Here is a 20305-nt window from a genome sequence, read left to right as displayed (position 1 = left end):
AGCTATGGCTTTGAAACAAGACCAGTAAAGTTATAACAGCTACTGTACGCTACAGCCTTTGATTCTGTTTCAGTTTCAGTTTCGAATAACTCTGTGAAATCGTTACTTTTACATTCTCTATGCTTTTCAGTCTTATTATCTACGATAGAATTACGAAAGTGCAGCTAATAAGTAAATACGGTTAACGATTATAAAATTACTACGAGTATTTGTAGGCTTTACGTTGATTTAATCGAACGCTTTTACGTTTACGAAATAATCGAATAATACGCCATTTAGTACGAATTATTGCAATCGCTTCTTTATGATGCGTGTATTCGTTAAAAAACATATCGTTTAACGCGTCTTCCTCGATCTTTTTTTTAAAAACAAGAAAATCAAAAGTTGCAGAATTTTTTTTTTTTTTAATTTTATAATTTTGCAGCCACGTCGGTAACCAATTTCCAGTGATTTGTTTACAAGAGAACGAATATCCGAGCGTTTATGGTACTGTACACTATATAACAGGTATATAATGCGATTTACGGTGTATCGTAGCAGGTGAAAGAGGAAGTTATTAACAAGTAAAACGAAAGATGTGTTACGAAGCTCGTAAAAAATACGTCTGACAATATTCAAAGAAATTGGTTTATACGACAAGGATGGTATTGCGTGACGTGAGATAAATTTTGTGTCTTTTTGTCGCAGGTTACAAGTTCTCGTCGAAAGTGCGCAAAGTATGGAGAAGAGACAGCGTTAATGTCGTCGGTATTAAATTCGAGAGGGTGAGTAAAATATTATTCAAATAACGCTTTGCCCCGCTAGCGAGAAAAAATCGTCTACTCTATACATATGTATGTATTTAAAAAAGGTTTTTAAATACAGGATGGAACGGTAATCGTAGTACGAGCTGGCAAAAGATAAGTCGAAAATATACAATAACATTTTTTTCAAACGACGCCGCGCTCCCGAGAAAATCGAGTTTGAAAATTTATCAGGTACTCTTTACGTCGGCTAAGTACCGACTGATCGTAAATGAACGATCGGCAAAAGCATACGTATAAATATAGCGATTATACGTACAAACGTGATCATTTTTTTATTATGAAAATGAATCTCCAGTTTTTTTTATCGATATGACAACAGGAATAAATCAATACACATATATATGTACATATACGTGCATAATTTAAATAACATTATCATATTTTCATCGAAATACATTACCATTACGTACATTTTTTATATGACTGCCCTAAACTGTTCCTCGATGATATCTTTTTTAAGACGCGGCAAATCGATAAATTACCGATTTAGTTGTTAATACTTCAAAGTGCTTACCTCTGTACTTTGCTATGCACGAAGAATTCTTTCGTTTAAGCGAACAACTTCGTTCTCGTCTGTCTCCTTTAGTCCATATATTTGCTCGTTCTTCTTCTCTAGCTTCTACATTGTTCTTCCGTTTTAAAGAGTATTTACTCGTATTATTCCGATTTCTCTACGAATCACAGATTCCTGTCTTTTTCATCTCCTTGTTTTACTGTTTTTATTTATTTTTCTTTTTTTCGCGCTATAATGCACGTGCATTGAACGGAGTGCTTTCGAACGTTTACGATGTATTACTTAATATTATCCTCTGTTTCTCTTACTAAATTCTCAAATTACTTGGCTGAATTTCGTTTGTTCGATTCTCACAGAAACTCTTGATAATTTTCTCAATTTATTTCTGTATACACGTAATATCGACATATCAACTGCGACATCGAGAAACGTTAAATTCGTATGACTCGTTGGGCAGAAGTCTTTTGATTCAATTTACAAAAAATAGGTAGATTTTTTAAATTGGATAAAGTTCCTCCCCCCCAAAAAAATAAACAAATAAATAAAAGGGAATTAAATTAAATGTAATCGAGTTTTATATATACGCCACAAACTTTCATCGAGTTGCTTTTCAATAAATTTCTAAATTTACTAACAAAAAATTACGTTAAAAAATCGATAATACAAAATTATACCTTCGTCGATAGCAGCCACGTGTAATAAATTTGACAAATTTCGTTAATTCGATGGAATTCCTTGAAACACGTAAATCTTACAGACACGCTGCGATTTATTCGTTGATTTACATATGTGACTAGTTGCAGCCATGTACTAAATTCCGTACTTTCCGAAACTGCCGACAATCAGCGTATGTATTCGCGAACACAAGCTGATCTAATTGAAGTGTTTGCACCGGTTCACGTAGACGTGTTTTGCCAACCAAATATCGTCACATTCCAACAGCTTCAAAATTTTGCGCTTGTTCATCGTTCGATTTTTCAGGAAATTCATTTAAAAGCAAGTGAAAATTCGTTTGTTAATTCGACTGATATTTCACATACGTGTAAGAAGAACAACTAACGATCGGAAGAACATGTACAATTTTTAGCAATTAATCTGCGTGTGTCGCGAAATATTTTGTATCCCCGAGCCTCGTTCATATTTAAACGGATAGCATTTATTCGACGTAAGAATATACCGATTAAATTGATATTTGGTTACGATCGACGAGCACAGTAACGTAGAAAAATTTCCACTGACAAGGAAAAAACAAATTTCTCGACTAATTTCGCTCTTCGAGCTCTCAAAGCATTTTCATTGTATTATAAACTTGCCATCTCCCGGTTATTAAACTCGTCAAAACCTGACTTAACTACTTTTAATAAAGAAAAAAAAAAACGATCGAGAATACCATCTTGCTAAATTAAATAAATTAATAAATATCGTCTATCGTAATTCAAATCATAGGTCGTACGTAAACTTTTACATAAAAAATACACGCACGTACGATATGTACGTTCCATGCATAATACAGACAAAAATAAAATTTACATGTATCGCGCATTTTGATAAGCCGATATTAAACGTTCAATTTGCATTCCGTGTTAAATTAATCCGAATAATGCACAAGGTATGCCATCGATAATTATTCTGAATTTATCCGTATAAAGTTAAATTGGAAATACGGAGTACACCTTCATGACCCACAGGTAAAATGTTAACGAATGGAAAAATATGAACTATCGCGTAATAAAAATTCATACGTTAAATTTGAAATGCAGCAATATCGATTTATCGGTAAATTAACAAATAAGTATGCAACGTTGAATTTATCTCCTTCTTTTTTCCTTTTTTCTTTTTATTCTACGTTTTAATTCACTCGTACCTTTTAGAATTATTAATGGCCACTTTACGCTATCGGTGTAGAATTAAGGGTTTATCTTTGTTTTACGAAATTACGAGAAAAACAATACGGCGTAACGAAGTTAAAATAATTTTGATATCACGTTGCACTCTCTCTGTTCGTTCAGATCGAGTCGGTAATTTATGTCGATGCATGCCAACTTTTTGCGATAACTTTGCTAAATAAGTTAAATGTTGCCACGCGTGGTAATTTTTTTCGTTCTCTCGTAATATCATAAAGTTAAGAGACTCGTTTCTTTTTTTTTTTTTTTTAAACGACATAAACTAAGCTAAACTTAATTTTGTTTCCAAAATGCTACTATTAAAAAAAAAAAACAATATCTCGATATTCTTGTATAAACATAATTCTGTTGTTTTCGATTTATTACATTTTTACAGAGTCGCAGAGTTTAAATGGAGATTACGTGCGAAATATAAACTGTCAAAAACATTCGATAAAACAATATTATTTCGATGATATTATCGCGTTATACGGTACTTCTCTCTCGCTATCAATATTTCAAGATCTTTTGTAAAATTCAAATAAAAAGTGGAATATGAGTAAAATTTTTTTATTCGCAAGATATTAATGCGATATTACGCAATGTTAATTATAGAGTCGTTTATATAGTTCTGAGAATTCTATCGTTAATTCTAATAACTAAATACAGCGAAGCTTAAAAATGTTGTGTAACCGTCGAACGAACGTTTACTCAAATTATATGTTTTATACACGCATATTTATACACGCACATACAATGGACAAAAAGTAATAATAAAACGTTAGTAAATAGCAAATAATTTGCGAAATTATCACGTCTAAAAGGATGACTCGAAACGCTAGAAAAATTTACGTACTTTTGAAACGAAGATACAACGAACCGCTATTTAATGTTTTTGTCTTCGTAAAACACCGCGTGCAAACGTGGTTAGCGTAAGTATATGTGCATAAAACTGTACATTAAACAAAGAAGCGAATTTTCCGCCAAAGGTAGAAACAGACGAACGCGTAATAAGCTTCTAAATTATTTAATGGAATTAATAAAACGAGCGAGTATCGCGTTAGAATGTGTTTCAAATATATATAAATCTAATAGCTACGAATGGCAAATTAAGTGGAAAATGGAACATTTTCTCAAAATATTTGATTACGTTGCAATTTCAGTGTCCATTCTCCATTCCCTCGATTACCTCGCCTAATTCATCGTGCTCTAAATTACTGGAAAACCATTTTGTACCGCTCGTTTCGTTTCGTGTCGCTTTGTACAAGTACTCGGTAAAATGCCGCTATAAAACGAAGGAACGCAAACAACGTTTCGTTAGCCGAAAAGGAGAATAGAAAGGACGATATAACGGAATCTAGTTCGTTATACATATGTAAAACGTTTACCCGCCTTCTATTCATCCATCAAAGAGGCTCTTCGGCCTTTACGTTGCCACTATAACGCCCTATAACGTTATACGGAGGACTAATTGAGCTGGTTAAACTTCTCTCCTGTACAAAAGAGATTCGTAAAAACGTAATTGGTTAACGAAGTATGTAACTCGTTTTGCAGCTAAAACATTACTTAAACGCTTCCGTTTTCGCGTCCAAAGGTTTTTGCGAACGACCGACCAGTTAAAACGAAGAACAGCTCGACCTTTGAACCTATTTAAAGATAATTTCAGAACGGAGAAATCTTTCGAAAGATAAAAATCATGTAAATCACGACGTAACCAAAGCCGTTTCGTACGTATTATTTACTCGTGCTCCTCGGAAACGAACGTTTCATCCGATAGAAACGATGCACGATATCCGTAAAAGAGTCTCGGGTCTGTATGTGCGAAATTCTGATCGCTGTGTACAATATCAAATAGTATTACACGATGCGAATCAACTGGAAACACGCGTGCAAGTACACGTAGGAGGCGTGGTAATATTCTCGCGACACGTAGAAAATGAGATTTTTATATTTGTAGTCATGGTGCGATATTCTTTCGACGATTATCCACTGAGAGATTCGAACAAACGAGCATCGAGTACTTTCTGCGATAGTATTTAGCACCGTCTGTCGCGTTATCCACCGCCAGCCAATCTGCTCTCCGATATTGTCCAAAGCATCTTGTCGCGTATGTTTCGTATGACGCGTAGCGTTCAACTTCCAATACGATATATGAAAATAAGAAAACATAAATGTTTCCTTCGAGCCTTCCAGCCCTTGTCTCGCTAGCTGGCGGCGAATTCTCAGAAGTAAGACGCGAGGCGTTCGACTTATAATACCGTATATTCTTCTTCTACAAACTTCTTGCTCTGACACAGATTTCTTGTTTCTTTTTTAATTATACGCGGTTACGTATTTCGAAGGAGCTATACGACACGGAGAAAACGGAGAACAATTAGAGCGCAGATCGAGTTTCCTAATACTCGCACACGAGTGTGGTACTGTGGTCGAATTGACACGCGCCAAAGCGGTTTATCAGGCGGGCAAAAGCGGTTTATCAGACGGACAAAACGTCGCTGTCTAAATTGACGATCCGTCGCGTATATTACGCGCGTATTTCTGGAAATCAAACTGCCACTGACGTACAGTTGACAACAAGTTATTGAAATTGAAAAAACGAGCGAAATATCTTTCTCGTGGTCGCGGAAAAACGTATTTCGCGATACGAAGAAATACCTTTGTCAGAATTCGGTTTCTATTTATATCGCGGTATCGCTTTGGCCGTGGCAGCGTATCGGCCAAATCGTTGGAACTTTGTACGTACATCCGCTGTAAAAGATAGAAGATTTCCATAGAGTGGAAAGAATCGAGTGGATTAATTTTTCTTGTAAATGAAATCTCTTCGTGTTCTACGAGTTGTTAAAAAGATTATGGATTACTCGCGAACAACGCACACACGTGATATCGATCTCAGGACTTCCTGCTTGGGCGTGGCTCCAGCAATCCTGAACAAAAGGATAATATTCATCACCTTCTCCTATCGAAACACCGGCGATACACGTTTTATCATCGGTCGCAGTTCGATTCGAGCGGAATTATATTTTATCACGCTGTTCTTTCCTCCGCGATATTTCACCCCGTTCGAACGTTCCATATGATCCTTTAAAAGCCTAATTTCGCCACTCGTCCGCGTAGCGTTATTTCCTTTTTTAACTTTATACGCTTGTGTTTTACTTAAACAGAATCTTTTTCAATTTTGCTTACACTACGTAATAACGTGTAACTTGAGCAACTGAAACTCGAGTCGAAACTAGAACGAATAAATACGACGAATATTACAAGGAAATATAACGGTTCTACGGTTCGAACGTTACGTTACGTGCGATTTAAAAAGTCGATCGACTCGTTACGTGAGCATTAAAATTATAATACGTAATTAAAAATCGAGGATTTGACTCAAAATATCATTTTCTAGCTCTTGAAGAAAAAAAGAAAAAACAAATGAAAAAACGTATACTGTATTTTATTTAACTTTTGACAACGCTCTTCGCGCCGCTTTCCCTATTCGAATTTGCTTTTTGCAGGAAAAATTTGTAGCGCAGTCGGCGGTAACTCTATGCCCATTTAGTTCCCAACTTTTTATTATTCGCAACATTGCCATTCACCGCGAAACTTCGCGAGAGCAAAGGCAGATAAAATTAACCGTTATGCGCATAGTCCGTGTCTATTATGTAATATATCAAATGCGAAACAGAGTGCAGCGGTATGAATTTCAAATTCTCCTTGCGTATTTCATATTATATCTTCAGTTCTGGCAAAGTCCCGATACTTTCGACGATGCGATGGAAATGGTGGAAATTTCAGAAAAAATGACTAATAATTGCACGACCACGTGCTGTAGCTGTGTCGTAAGTTGTTGCTGTAAAACGTTGCTAACCTGTAACGACACATGCTAACGATGTTCTAACGATAGACGTACGTATATATCGTGACATCGCGTAAAACACGCCTTAAGATCTGCAATTGGTTACGCGTCTGATAAATTCGTCGATAACTTCGTTATACGATCTGACGATGTACAGTCGTACAATCCCGAACGCCATTACGCTAACTCGGAGATCGTTGTACGTATTTCGATGTTACGGATTTTTAACGGAATTAATAGTATTAATAGAGTAGCAGGTCACATCGTAACAATTAGGTAACGGTATAACGAAGGCTTGCGAGTTTTATATTTAAACGGTTGTATAACCGGGTACCGATGCAAGTATCAAATATAATATCCGAATATAAATTTAAACGCGCTTATGTGGAAAAAGATATTTCAAGGTACGTCGATTCGTTAACTACGATAGATCGGCCCTTTGGACGCAAATTTTTCCAATTTTTCGTTTTCTCGATTAACAGATTATTACTGAAAATTACGTAATAGATAATCTTTGTTAAATTTATCTAACCAATATGCTCATACATGTAATACATATTAAACAACGTTGTATAACACCGACGATCATTTGAATATTTTTAACAATGCCAGCTAATTTCTGCCAGTTGTTATTTTCCTTTTACCTTTGGTAAAATCGATGCAGCTTCGGCCGTGTAACTAATTATCCTTTAAAATAGTGGAAATAGCCTGAAAATATCCAGGGACAGCTATTAAACCGTCAAAGTAGTTTAACGTGCTTCGGAACTCGGTAGCTACATCCCCATTCGTATTACTCGAGCGACTTTGGTAGACAGTTTATCGGCCCAAGTCACTTTGATAATCGAATCAAATGCAAATCTCGAGAGTTTTGAACGGAACTTCTTCTCGGTTCTTTCGTAATTCGTGACCCATAAATATGCGCGTTTCGATAATCGATGAAACATAAATTACAAATCCTGTCAATTTCGATTTTAAACGATGGTTGGCGTAAATTTCGAAATCTCTTTGCATCGAAACGCGACAGTAGACACCGATCGCTCGAGAACGCGCGAAAGACACGTGTAACTCATCGAGCTTCGACGAAACTCGAGCTTACGAAATATCGAGTTTAAAATTGACGAGCGATGTAGAATCGAATAGCGAATTAAAATCTGATCGAAATTAATCGAGAAAGCCTGTTGAAATAAGCGGTTGTTACATCGTTACGAACGAGATAGTCGAAAGAATCGATAAATAAGTGCGACTGAATTTATCGTCGTTATAGAACGCGGCAAAATATCATCGTAGCTATTCGGTTGGAAAACATGTTTTTTTTAGCTTTTCGCAATTTTACTTTAAATCCTTTAAATTATCGTTCCGCTGACGAAGATACGCCCACAAGCCTGGCCTATTTATTAAGCATAATATCTGTTTGTTATTGAAACGAAGCTTCGGCATGGATTCGCCCTTCTTGTAATTTTATTCTGTCTTTTCCCACTGGAAAGTGGAAAAGTTTCAAAGTAATAAAGATAGGATTCGGTCGAAGAAAATTCAAGCGCTAGAGGATTTAGTGGTTTCATTTCGCGGGACAAAAATTTTCTATTAAATGACGTTGAACCATCTAGGTAGATGTACGTGACAGGAAGCGAAGATTTTCAACGGGTGCGATTATAGCAAAATGTCTTATTTGTCCGTGGGAAAATTAGGTTTCGCGTCAGGTTCGTAGCAAAAGCTGACCGACCCCTGTGAATGCAGGTACCTACATACGTATATAACGATAGGCAGGTAGCAGGTGAACGCACGAGTTAATGGAGTTTGATAGTTGATAGGATCGATCGTGGGACCTTCAGCGGTAGCGGTGATAACGTGTCCATCGTTAGAGAGCTACACGTTGCACACGTGTTACTTTATATCACGAGCGTATGTACCTTAGGGATGCAGTTGGGCATGTGTACGCTAATTTTCTTGCCATATACGTACGTACGTACGATACATAACTTCCACTTGCGTATAGTTGATGAAATTGTATACGCAGTTTGTTCGTTCGCTTTTCCATCGGACGATGATGATCGAACGCGTGACGCTTCTTAAATATCGATGGCGATATAATTTAAAAATAAAACGAATTAGTCGAAAGTTTCGCATCCGATAAACCGCGATATATATTTCCTATATTCCCTGTAATTTCTTTCAGTCGCGTCGATTTAACTCATGCACGCGTAATTTCCGTTCTTTCGTCGAATAATACGTCGAATAATAAACGAATAACCAAGTTAACGAAGTTTCGTGGTATCGATACAGCCTGAAAGTTGGCCGTTGCAAACATATTTCACGGAATATCACGGCAATTATTAGGTTTAGAAATTTCGTCGATCCATCTTTGTTCTTTGTACGTAGAAACTTTGGAGAATTGCGCGAAATTAGAAGAAACTGGAATTTCGATGTTCGACGATGTTGTACGAAAAATTATCGTCTTTGTTATTTTCGCCCATTTTATACAAACGAAGCCACTGGACATTCGTGACGTGTCTCCTTAGTTGGTTGTATCTTTACAAATTTTCTGCAACGATTATGAGAAAATGGCATTGTTTAACATTTCCTTTAAAATGGCATAGGGAATAAAACTTGTATCGAACGATGAAAGAATAACGTCAACGACAATTTCGAGAAAAGACGCGATATCGTATATTTTTTATTTCGATTCGACGGCATGTCGTGTCGCGTTTCTAAAATGCTTTCCGTTAGAGCGACGGCTTTCTCTCTTTTCCTTCGACTCTTCGAGAAAAATTAAGAAACCTGCGTTAACGAGATCCGTTTGCGGTATTGCGTGCTCGATGAGTTTCAAAAAGGCGATACAACTGTGGATGCTGTAAAAATTACTTCAGATGCGTTTTACGCAGAACGAGTAAGTACGACAAAGCTATGCTACATACATAGCGGTCGACGTTTAAACGTAAGACGTTATACGACGTTTTAAACGGATCTCGCTGGTTGATAAATATCAGAGCACTACCGTACCATGCACTGTATCCATGCACTCTCGAGAACACGATCCGAAAGCGACAAAGTGTTTAGCTGGCAACAAGTTTCGCCCAACAGCAAGTCGGAATCGTTTAACTTGGAACGCGTAAACCTACGTACGTAACTACTTGCTTCCTTTCGTGGTTAACTCCGCTCTCTTTCGCAATTTCCGTTAGCTCCCTGTCACTGGGAACGCGAGTACGCGTACACACCGTCGTTTGTTAATATAGCTGGAGCCGTAATGTACGCAGAAGCACGCCAGTGCGAAAGTTAAAGGCACGCGTAAACGTTCTGCCGAACAGGTTGCACGATATAGGCTACACACAGACAGTCCCATCGACCGCCCCACATATTACGCGTTTTTCCTTCGTTTTCTCATACCCTCTGTTCGAACTACGGTCAATTGGCTTCCGTCTGTTCAAAGATACGCAGGTACACGTGCACGTTCGACTTCGATATCTACCGCAAATATTCCCTAGAATCCTCTTCCATGGTATCGCGTAATTGGAAATCTATAAAAACGCGTTTCTTCTTCTCTAACTAGTTTCGTTTAACGCGATGCTTCGAAATTTAATTCTTGCTTGCCCGTATGTATATAATCGCAAAGTTTGCTTTCGACTAGTCTCGATACGTTTGCTTCTCGTTTATAATTATAAGAAAACTCCGAGTGGAAATTTGAAATTACCGGTTAAGATAAAGAAATATCGTATAAAAAATATTTTTCCTATTTCGTCCGACGTTAGGTCACCGATAAAGCGGTTATGTACGTCAGCTTATCCGTATCATTTGAATTTTATTTTACTCCATACTCTCTACTCTCTGCTCTACTCACTGTGTATCGATAAATCTTATCTCCATGCATATCCGTTTAACGTATATTGGAATTAACAAAGTCGTAATCTACGATAAAGCAAAAGGAAAATTTCTTTTTCGCGTTGCTTTATAAAGTTGCCGCGCGAAACTCGAGAAACTGCGAACTCGATGAGAATACAGGTTAATCCGGAGGAACGATATTAATATCTTGGAAGGTACGCGCAACGAACAGGCGACAGGATTTTTCCTCCCTGCACTTTGATGCTTCGTCGTGCCGACGCTGGAAACATTGTTTCGAGAAAGAAAGGAAAAAGCCGCGCCATGACGAGATTTAACCACGATTTTATAAAAGCTTTCGTTGCCGTTGCGTTGCGGAGCAGAAAGTAGGAGAGAGTCGAAGGAAACAGAGGAGAGGCAACTCCTCTGTTAACGCGATACGTTCAACCCCCGATAAACCACGAAATGAGAAATAAATTCCCGATTTAAAACGTCCAGCTGCGAAAAATAATTTAGTCTTTATTCCGATATCTTCGTCTCGGCCCTCTGCTATTTTAATGGATTACGTTGAAACGCTTTTAACGGAAGAAAAATCCTTTTAAACGAACATTTTATACGTACGAGCAGATTTAGTATGTAAACGATCGGCGAGAAAGAGATCGAAACCAAAAATTGAAAGAATTCCTTGCGACAGATCGAACTTGTTTCTAACTCTGATACACGTACGTATATTATACATATACAGTCGCTGAGATATGGTAAAACGCATATAACGCAAACGACGTTCAACCGAACCGAAAGACAGATACGTTGCTATAATTTGTCGTAATTCGTTATTTTTCGAAAATTCGTCTGTTTGAAAATTGTTTGAAAAAGTAACTCTACATAGCGAAGATAGGGGAGAATTTAGCACTCGATCGTATCTTTGCCGTGCTTTTTCGTAAGAATGTAAAATTATAACGTTGTTGTACGCGCGAACAAAATTTCCATATCGGTGCGTTTTCAATTTGCGCACCCCAAATTTATCGGTATATTTTCAATTCGTTTGTATCCTCTATGTCTACACGAACGTTTATCGTTAATACCGTTATTTAATCAACCAAACTGTAATAATGTATGTTGCTACTAATGCCGTGTTTTCATTTTACAATAAATATTCATGCTCTATAAATGTGAATTTTAAGTGAATTTTAATGATTATTTAAGGCAATAATTCGGTCAACGTCGGAGCGATGATAAATTTAAAGCAAAAAAAGAGACTCAAATAAAAAGTAAATAACTTTTGTCACGAGTTGTACGTAAGCTCGAAAAATAATATACTCGAATAACTAGGAACCTTCAATCTGGTGATCGGAAAGTATAGAAAGTCGAGTGTTCATGGATTTTCCGGTCGGTTATGTCAGCTTTAAACGCGCTCGATATTGCACCATAATACCTGCGGCGCAAAAACTAGACTCACTGGTCGATGAAAAAGTAAAAAGGTCCAAAAAGTCGAAAAACTGACGGACCTAACTTGAACGAAGGATTTGCAAATTTGCAGTTGTTGTTGATAGAACGACTCGCGAATCGCTCGATTTTTTAAGTACCTATGGGCCATTTATACCTATGTATATTTTATCAGCGTCATTTTCGTTACGTTATTATAGCTGCAATTTATATGTCTAACTTGGTTGAAAATAATTATCGTAGGAGGATGATACACGATAAAAATGATATTCCTGTTGGTGATAATTTGATGAATTTCTTCGTTATTTTTATTTCTCGCGATTCTAGATCCGTGTATAATCGTATGGAATATTTACATCGATTTCGTAAGAAAGTTAATGATTTTCGTTTCGTTTAAATTGCGATATGTATTTCAATTAAGATCATATACGCACTTTCGTATCGTATCTATCTTAATTTTCATACAAAACATCTCGATATTCTGATATTTCGCATATATGTTTCGCGTAGCAAGCGTAAGCCAGGCAGAAACGTATAATAATAGCAAGTGTGTCCCAACCCGGAGGGAAAAGAGTAATAAAAAAGAATAAATAGATACGTGTCTCGCGTAAATTAATACGAAAAGCTTTTTCAAACTTTCATGGTTTTTCATTTCGGTCTTGCGCTACGAATTAAAATCGATATCGCACGCACGACCTAATCGTTAAAACTTGCGTTAAAAAACAACGAATAAGAAATTAATGACAACGAATAACAAGAAGTACACGTGTTAAACGTTTGGTTTAAAAAAAATCAAGCTCTCCGTTTTGAGAAAGCTACGGAATAAAACACGCCAGTATTTTATCTGCGATTCGTGATATCGCGCGTAATATTTTATACTCCAAAATGTACGGTAACGTTTGCCGCATATTGGTCAATAATATTTTATCGAATAAGAACAGAACAGGAACATCGGAGTTAATCGTTGCGTTGTGAACACAGCTGACAGCTGTTAATGTAAACGATATCTGACCAATATTTTATTTTCCTCGTTATAATGAAAACTCGGCTGCCGGTATACGGCTTCCGTTTAATTTGCCGATATAAAGACCGACGAATTGAATCGACTCGTTCGTTTGCCAGACAGTTTGCGGATTAATAAGACGAGTTGCTTGCAAGCGCATCGTATTTGATTCGAAGCCACGGAAAGTGGATGGATGGCTTGGTCGATTTAAAACACACGAGCTCGCCCGAAGTAGACGTATTTGAAATCGTTGGTACCGAAATTTATCGAATCCAATCTAAAATCTCCCGGGCTTCTAACATTTTTTAATCTTCCACCTGTGTAAAATCGTAATACTCGTATAGGATGTGGTAATTTTCTCGTAAAACGATGCCACCGTATTTTATAGGTAAGAATTAAAAAATAACGTTTACACGTATCCACGATGATTGACAAAATTCGCGGAAATCTGTTATGTACGTACGTGGCGCGAAATTTTTTGAAATTTCACTGCTACGATGAGATACGATCGCATAGTGTGATTACATCGTTAATAAAATTTGGGACGGAAAAGCATAGAAACGACAAGTTATTCTCTGCAAACGTACATTTACTAAAATACTCGTAAATAGCGTATTCACGTGCAATAGCGTTAGTACACGTTTCGCGTCTTGCGTTTTCTGTACGTGTCCGTGTCGCACGCGCGACGTCCTGATAACGTTTCGAAGCAAAAGTGGTATCAACGCCGAAACAGCAGCGAAACGTACGATATTTATCGCGCGATCGCCAGATAAAAATCTTCAAAATCCGTGCAGTTACAAAAGAAAGAAACGTATCCCCCGATTAGTCAACGGCGCTGGAACTTTGTTTCAATAAGAACACGAGCACCACCCTCGAGACTAATAAACCTGAAAAGTTGCAGAACGTTCTCTACCCCCTGGTGGAGTTTTCTCGCGAACGTAAGTACGCTCGCTGTTTTCATAAGATCTGCAGCGAAAAAACAGAACGTGCTGCAACATCGTACAGCGTGCGAGGTGCAAACGAGATAAACTTCTATCGTGCAAAATGAGCTGAAATGGAATAGCCGGAAATTTCTTTCTGTTCGTTCGCACGTGTCGACTCGCGTGCACGCGATACGCTGCACAGTTGTATCCTACGTTCGCCAAGATCGATCTTAATTTATATCGTACACGAATTCTTGGATATTTTCATTTTGCCGGCCTCCGCGTTTACCGCGTGAACCACGATATCGAGGTATCGAAACTGGTTGTTCGTCTATCGTTTACCGATGTCAGAATCATCCGTGGCGGGTCTACTTCGCTCGCCACCAGAGCTCCGTAGCAAAATTCTCCAAAGTGACTATAACGTTCGATGTTCGTACGAGCTTTAAGCCGACTTTGTTGTTCCCACGTTGCTTAAAATCTTCGAGAGCTTCCTAGAAATCTTTACCGATGCAGCAGCTAGCCACTGACACGGAGGAACGCGTCTTCGCTTCGTTCTCCACATCGGTAAACTATTTGAACGGGCGTTCTCGGCTAGAACAATTTCTGCGAAACGAATACTATACAGGAAATAATTTTGCGTAATTTTCATGTAATCGATGTTTCTTGAGTTTCTAACAATTTCGATACTCGATTATACGAATCCTCGTTGCTTTAGAAGTCGCACGAACGTATTTAAACTTGGTTAATTTCTCTCTCCTGGTCGTTTAGTTATATAGTCGCTGCTTTAGAAATGACGTGAAGCTATTTATACTCGATTACCTTTCCCTCTCCCTTTATTTAAATAGATATAAGTAGCATAAATTAAATTACGAGAAGTAATTTCCCTCGAAGTGGTTTCCCATTAATTATCCGCTCTTGCAAATTAATGCGTTTAATAGCAATCAGAAGGCAATTATAGGAAGCGCTTATGTGTACGTACGCGTTTCGAGATCGTATCAGAAACAAATCGAGCAACGCGCTGCTTATACGTATACGAAATCTTCGCTCGTAAACTATTGTTCCTCCTTGTACAACAGCACCGTTTCGAAGGTAAACCTAGTTGCTATTGCTTCGTATAAATATAGCTCTCACGAGAATACGCTGTACCATCCATTACTATTCGGTATTCCTAACAAGTAGAAAGTTTCCGAATTCGGATAACTTAAGATATTTTTAACATAGAACGGTGGTCGTTTCGACCAAAATCCTCCGTTCCAAAGCAAGTGGGAATCGGACAGGCAAAACGTGCACAGGTTCGGTACGACACGGTGCAGAGCAACGTCGATAACCAGAGTGAACTACGTATTTAGAAATGTTTAAGCGACGCGGCATTTAATTTCGTCGTGTGGAAGTATAATCGACTCGAGCGCTATTGTTTAATAAAAGGAAAGCCTTTCCTGGAAGTAAAGGAAAAAGGTAAAATCAAACGGGTGAAAGATAAGCGGATCTTTGATTTTCGAGTACACAGCTGGTTTATCGAACAGCATTGTAAGGTCGTCGACGAGCGCCTATACGCGGATCGATCGAAAGACGAATGCTCGAGCGATCAAAGCGCGAGTAGATATAGTACGCGCGGAAGAAAAGAAAGCAGGAACTTCATAAAACTCGGAAAGAGTCGCCTCATAAAGAATCACAAATTAAAAGCAGTCGCGCAGTTTCTTTAGTAATTTCCTTTAACTTCCATTTCGACGTAACGATCGTACGAAACTGCCAACTACTTTGTTACGCATACGGTGATTTTGAATCGCAAATATTTTTTCCACTTGCTGGGACCTTTTAAACGGAATACGATTGCTTTGAACGCGCATAGTGTAGATTTGTTAATTCAACGAAGATCGGTTGCATCTATCGAAGCGTGGAACTGCGAAAATTCGACAGCAAAGTGCTACGTGAAATTAGCGCGATGATACTTGCGACTGTGAAAAAGTCTGCGAAAAATCTACAAAGTATTAACGTTTTCTAAAGCAAAGCGTTAAATAATTCAACGAACAATTTTAACGACGAGGATGTTCGTTACATTCGAAAATAGGATTCTCGGCTGAAAGGATATGTAATTCCACGGTTTTCAAGTTTAAAGAGCATAAAAGGTAAATAAAATCGCGAAACTTAATTTTTTCAAAAAGAGCAGATGGTACTTATGGTTGACTTTAAGAAAGTCGTAACTTTCCGACCCTATAAAAATCACATCCCCGACCACCGACATGGGCACACGCGAAATTGCATTCCTAATCTTCTTTTCCTCTCTTCTGCCGCTTTTTGCTTCTGTGAAATTACCGCGGATCCGCGTTAAACCGGACGGTCGTTACGTAGCGTTCAAGGTCGTCTTTAGCGTTTCCAGTCGACCGCTTAGCAAAGCGCGAACAAACAAGGAGAATTTCGATGGAGACGCGTAATCGCGATTTCTTCGACTGCCGATTCGTTTCTGCCACTATTACAAAGACGACGAATTTCGTCGTCGAGGAAACTACCGCGAACGACCACTTTTAAAGAGATTACGTTGAAACTTCGAACGATTTGCAAGTTTAAGCGGAACTTGCCATTTTTTTATTAGACTCGTACCGTTTTACCTTTATATCGTGTAAGGATATTTAAAAAGTAGCAAGGTAGATACGCAACATTTTTCGAATAAGCGAAATTGTCGGCCGTAGTTGGCGAACATTTTTCAAAGTCGCGCGTTAAGTGGAGAAATAGAAAGAAAAATGGGAGGAAAGAACGCGCGCGTCTGGGAAAGGTACTCGTGCCGTAACGGTTGACGTTTAATCCAGAAAGAAGGACGAAACAGAAATTAACATTGTTCCTCTGAGAGTCGTTGGATTCGCCGCTGTATTCCGTTGACGACAGTTCGTAGCTATCTCTGCAACGAGTGGCTGCGCTTTCTGAAAGTTCCTTTCGGCATTGCCCGAATATACCAGCGAATCCTTTGTGCGACAATCACACGCGCGCAGTTTTCACCAGAAACGAATCCTCTTGTCGATAAACGAACGACGAAACAACGGCGAAGATAATTTAATTGATATCGATACGTATTGGACTTATTGGAGTAATGCAGCTACGATATTGTACGCGCTACGCAACGCGCATACAATAACGCTTTGTCTCGTTATACCGTGCGAAACGTCCATTTAAATACATTAGAAACATCAAATAGGTATATCGGTGTATTAATTAACTAATATCTAGCACGATTATCGTATATTATATTAATTGAAATTTAGAAACGGTAAATCGCTTAAATAATTCGATGGAAAAATATTGGCGCGATAGTTTACGTAACCTTATAATTTCGTCAGTTATGCGAAACGATTTGCCTCTGCCCCGTTACGCGATAAGAATATCGTCGTTTTTCAATCGTATCTTCGTATCGCCTGTACAACATTTCGGCGAGTTTTAGCTATATAGCCTATTATTTGTCGTCTTACTTTCGGATATATCTAGAAAATTACATTAACTCGTATCTTCTAGGAATAAATTTATTCGAACGTACGTTTCTCCGGCTTCACCCTCCGCTTTCTTCCTCTCGTCTTTACTTACCAGTATCTTCTATCTTTTAGCGGTTTGATAGTACGTTTAAATTACCCAGAGATTTTCTCTTTCTGATTTCTAGGCCAACTAAGGGACGCGGTGGTTCTTAAAATACAAGAAAGACACGGAAAAGAATAGGAGAAAGACGAAAGCTGATCCTAGTGATCCTGTTAAGTAGAGGTCAATGGAGCCGTCTTGATGCAGGCTGCAAAACTACGTGGGGATTACCCATCGTGGTCGTCGGGCTGATTTCAACGGTGAACAGTGGCGATTCCACCCGTGGCCGTGGGTGGAAGAGCCGTTTTCATCACTGTCAACGACGAATAGTACAGCCACTTCCGCTTCCTCCACCCCACGTGGCCGAATCATTACCTGATAAGGTTGGTCCGAAGATATAATCACGTTTCGAAACAATTCTTCAAGGTACATCTTCTGTCTAAGCAACGTCTTAATCGTTAACAAGTGCTACTAAAAGGTAGATACGGGTCAAGTTTTGAAGAAATCGAAAGAACACGCTGATATATTCCACGTTGCTCTTTTATACTTACGGTTCCAACGATACAGGTGCGTTTTAGCCGAGAATTAAGCCGAGAGCTAATAGTACATTGAAAATCTAATACCTCGTCTTACATCGCGCTTTAAATGTTGCGACTGCTCCTTCTGCCAAACCAACGTATAATTCTGTCTCTTTACACACTTTCGCACGCATATTTCTTAGGCAATTTTCCAACGTAGCTTCCTTCGTCCGTTTCTTTATGATATTTCCTTCTCGCGTCGTTTCTCTCTTTTTATCCGAGTCTCTGTTTCGCAGTGAGACAATGCGACGCGTACAGGATATAGCGTTTCCTTCTTCGGCAGGCAAGATATAAATTTTGCTATACAAAGAGACGTCTCCTTCGAGCATAATAATTTAATCGAGGTCAAGTTTGCACCGTCACCCGCTATGATTTTGTTCGTTCAATATGCTTTGGTCCGCAGGGATGCGAAAACAAATGAAATTTTCATGCCGTCCGCAACCAAGCGGATTTCGTTTGAAAACGTTTGTTTCTCCTTTCTCTTCTTTTTTTTTTTTTTTTTTTACTCTTTTTTCGTCTTTTTGTATGTTTCGCTCGGAAACGTTTGAACGCTCCATCGGGGCACAAATTTTCATCGTTCGCAATTCCATTCCGATGTTGCGCCACGATGTAAATCGTTAATCACGTTTGCTTGCACCTGTTCGGTCGATTTCGTTATTTTATTATTTCATAATTTTACGATATTTTGATTACAGCAGTAAGATATTCGAGTGGGATACGAAGGAAATTGATTTTAATGAAATTCTTTCGCAACGTAGACCGAAATGCGACTGATTACGGTGTACCGATTATTCGAATTATGGAATTATACGTTTGGTAGCCTTTGCGTCGTAACAATTGCATCGCATAACTTCGCATCCCATTTATGGTAATGTGTTTTATAAATGATATTCCATGATTCGTAGAAGGAGCGTCATTGAAATTCGCTGAACCGCGATAAAAGAATGGAAAACGTGTCTTGCTATACTTGTAATATACAGCTGTACACTTACGTGTAGTAGTTTATGGTAATCAGAACAGAAGGGATGTGTTTTGGAAGAAAATGCATCCCTAATCGTTTACGTGTATATCGTACGTACATCTGATTAACGTCTTTGGCTTATGGCATACGATTTTCGTGTAAATTCTTCGTACCAAAGCTAGATTAAGACAGGTAGTCTTCAACTACCTAAGATATCGTTAAGTTTCAAGGCCCGGGACTTAACGTACTATAGATCTGCGAAAGTTAGACGTTACGTGCTCCCGTTAGAATTAATTCCTTTATAACAAACATTACCCTACAGTAGCTTCAAAGTAGCTTGAATTCTCTAAACGTTAGATTCATTTTTCGAAAACGCTTCGTCGTGTTCTTTTATTTAAACGTGTCATTTCACGAAATTTCGTTTTCCTGCGATCGATACGTAGCTAAAATACATAACATACATATATTCATCCAGATATTTGGATAGTCAAATGCTACGAACGCGTAGCTTTGAACAAATGCGCTATGGCGGAACGGATCTTTGGTGCAGATATTCATATATTCGTTAGCGTAATGTAATTAATGGCCATTTCTGAAATGTTTGAGCTAAATATGTGCATTCAAATATGATACGGTTCTATTTCATACGAATATCAACACATACGTATCTACGTATCTGCGATATGCAACGAAATAATTAGATAGTACGCTACAATCTTTTAGTTTAAAATTGCAAGTGAAAACCGGAGCTATTCGCGCGGTTTAACTTAATTCGCTCGACATTCGCGAACAAAGAGTAATTTATACTTTATTCGTATTTTACATTAAATTGTCCGTCGCGATACGCTTAAATCCGTTATAAATAGATAACGTCACGAATCACTTTAATAACAAGACGACTCGTAATACATACTCCGGATGCGTCGAATTATCCAAGTGCTCGTTCTTGTCACCGCAAATGGATGCCACTTGCACGTTT

The 20305-nt window shown here is 38.2% G+C and overlaps 1 long non-coding RNA gene across 1 annotated transcript in view; it reads left to right on the top strand.

The window, feature by feature from the left end:
• Positions 1-17882, top strand: part of LOC143303034 (uncharacterized) — an 82147-nt gene extending 64265 nt beyond the window's left edge. Inside the window, exons 3-4 of the long non-coding RNA XR_013058993.1 lie at positions 688-764; positions 17873-17882. This is a non-coding gene — a long non-coding RNA (uncharacterized LOC143303034). The remainder of the gene's footprint in view (positions 1-687; positions 765-17872) is intronic.
• Positions 17883-20305: the final 2423 nt, after the last annotated feature.

This window comes from Bombus vancouverensis, chromosome 8 (assembly GCF_051014615.1).
Source record: "Bombus vancouverensis nearcticus chromosome 8, iyBomVanc1_principal, whole genome shotgun sequence".
NCBI lineage: Eukaryota > Metazoa > Arthropoda > Insecta > Hymenoptera > Apidae > Bombus > Bombus vancouverensis.
This window is presented reverse-complemented; position numbering and strand designations above follow the sequence as displayed.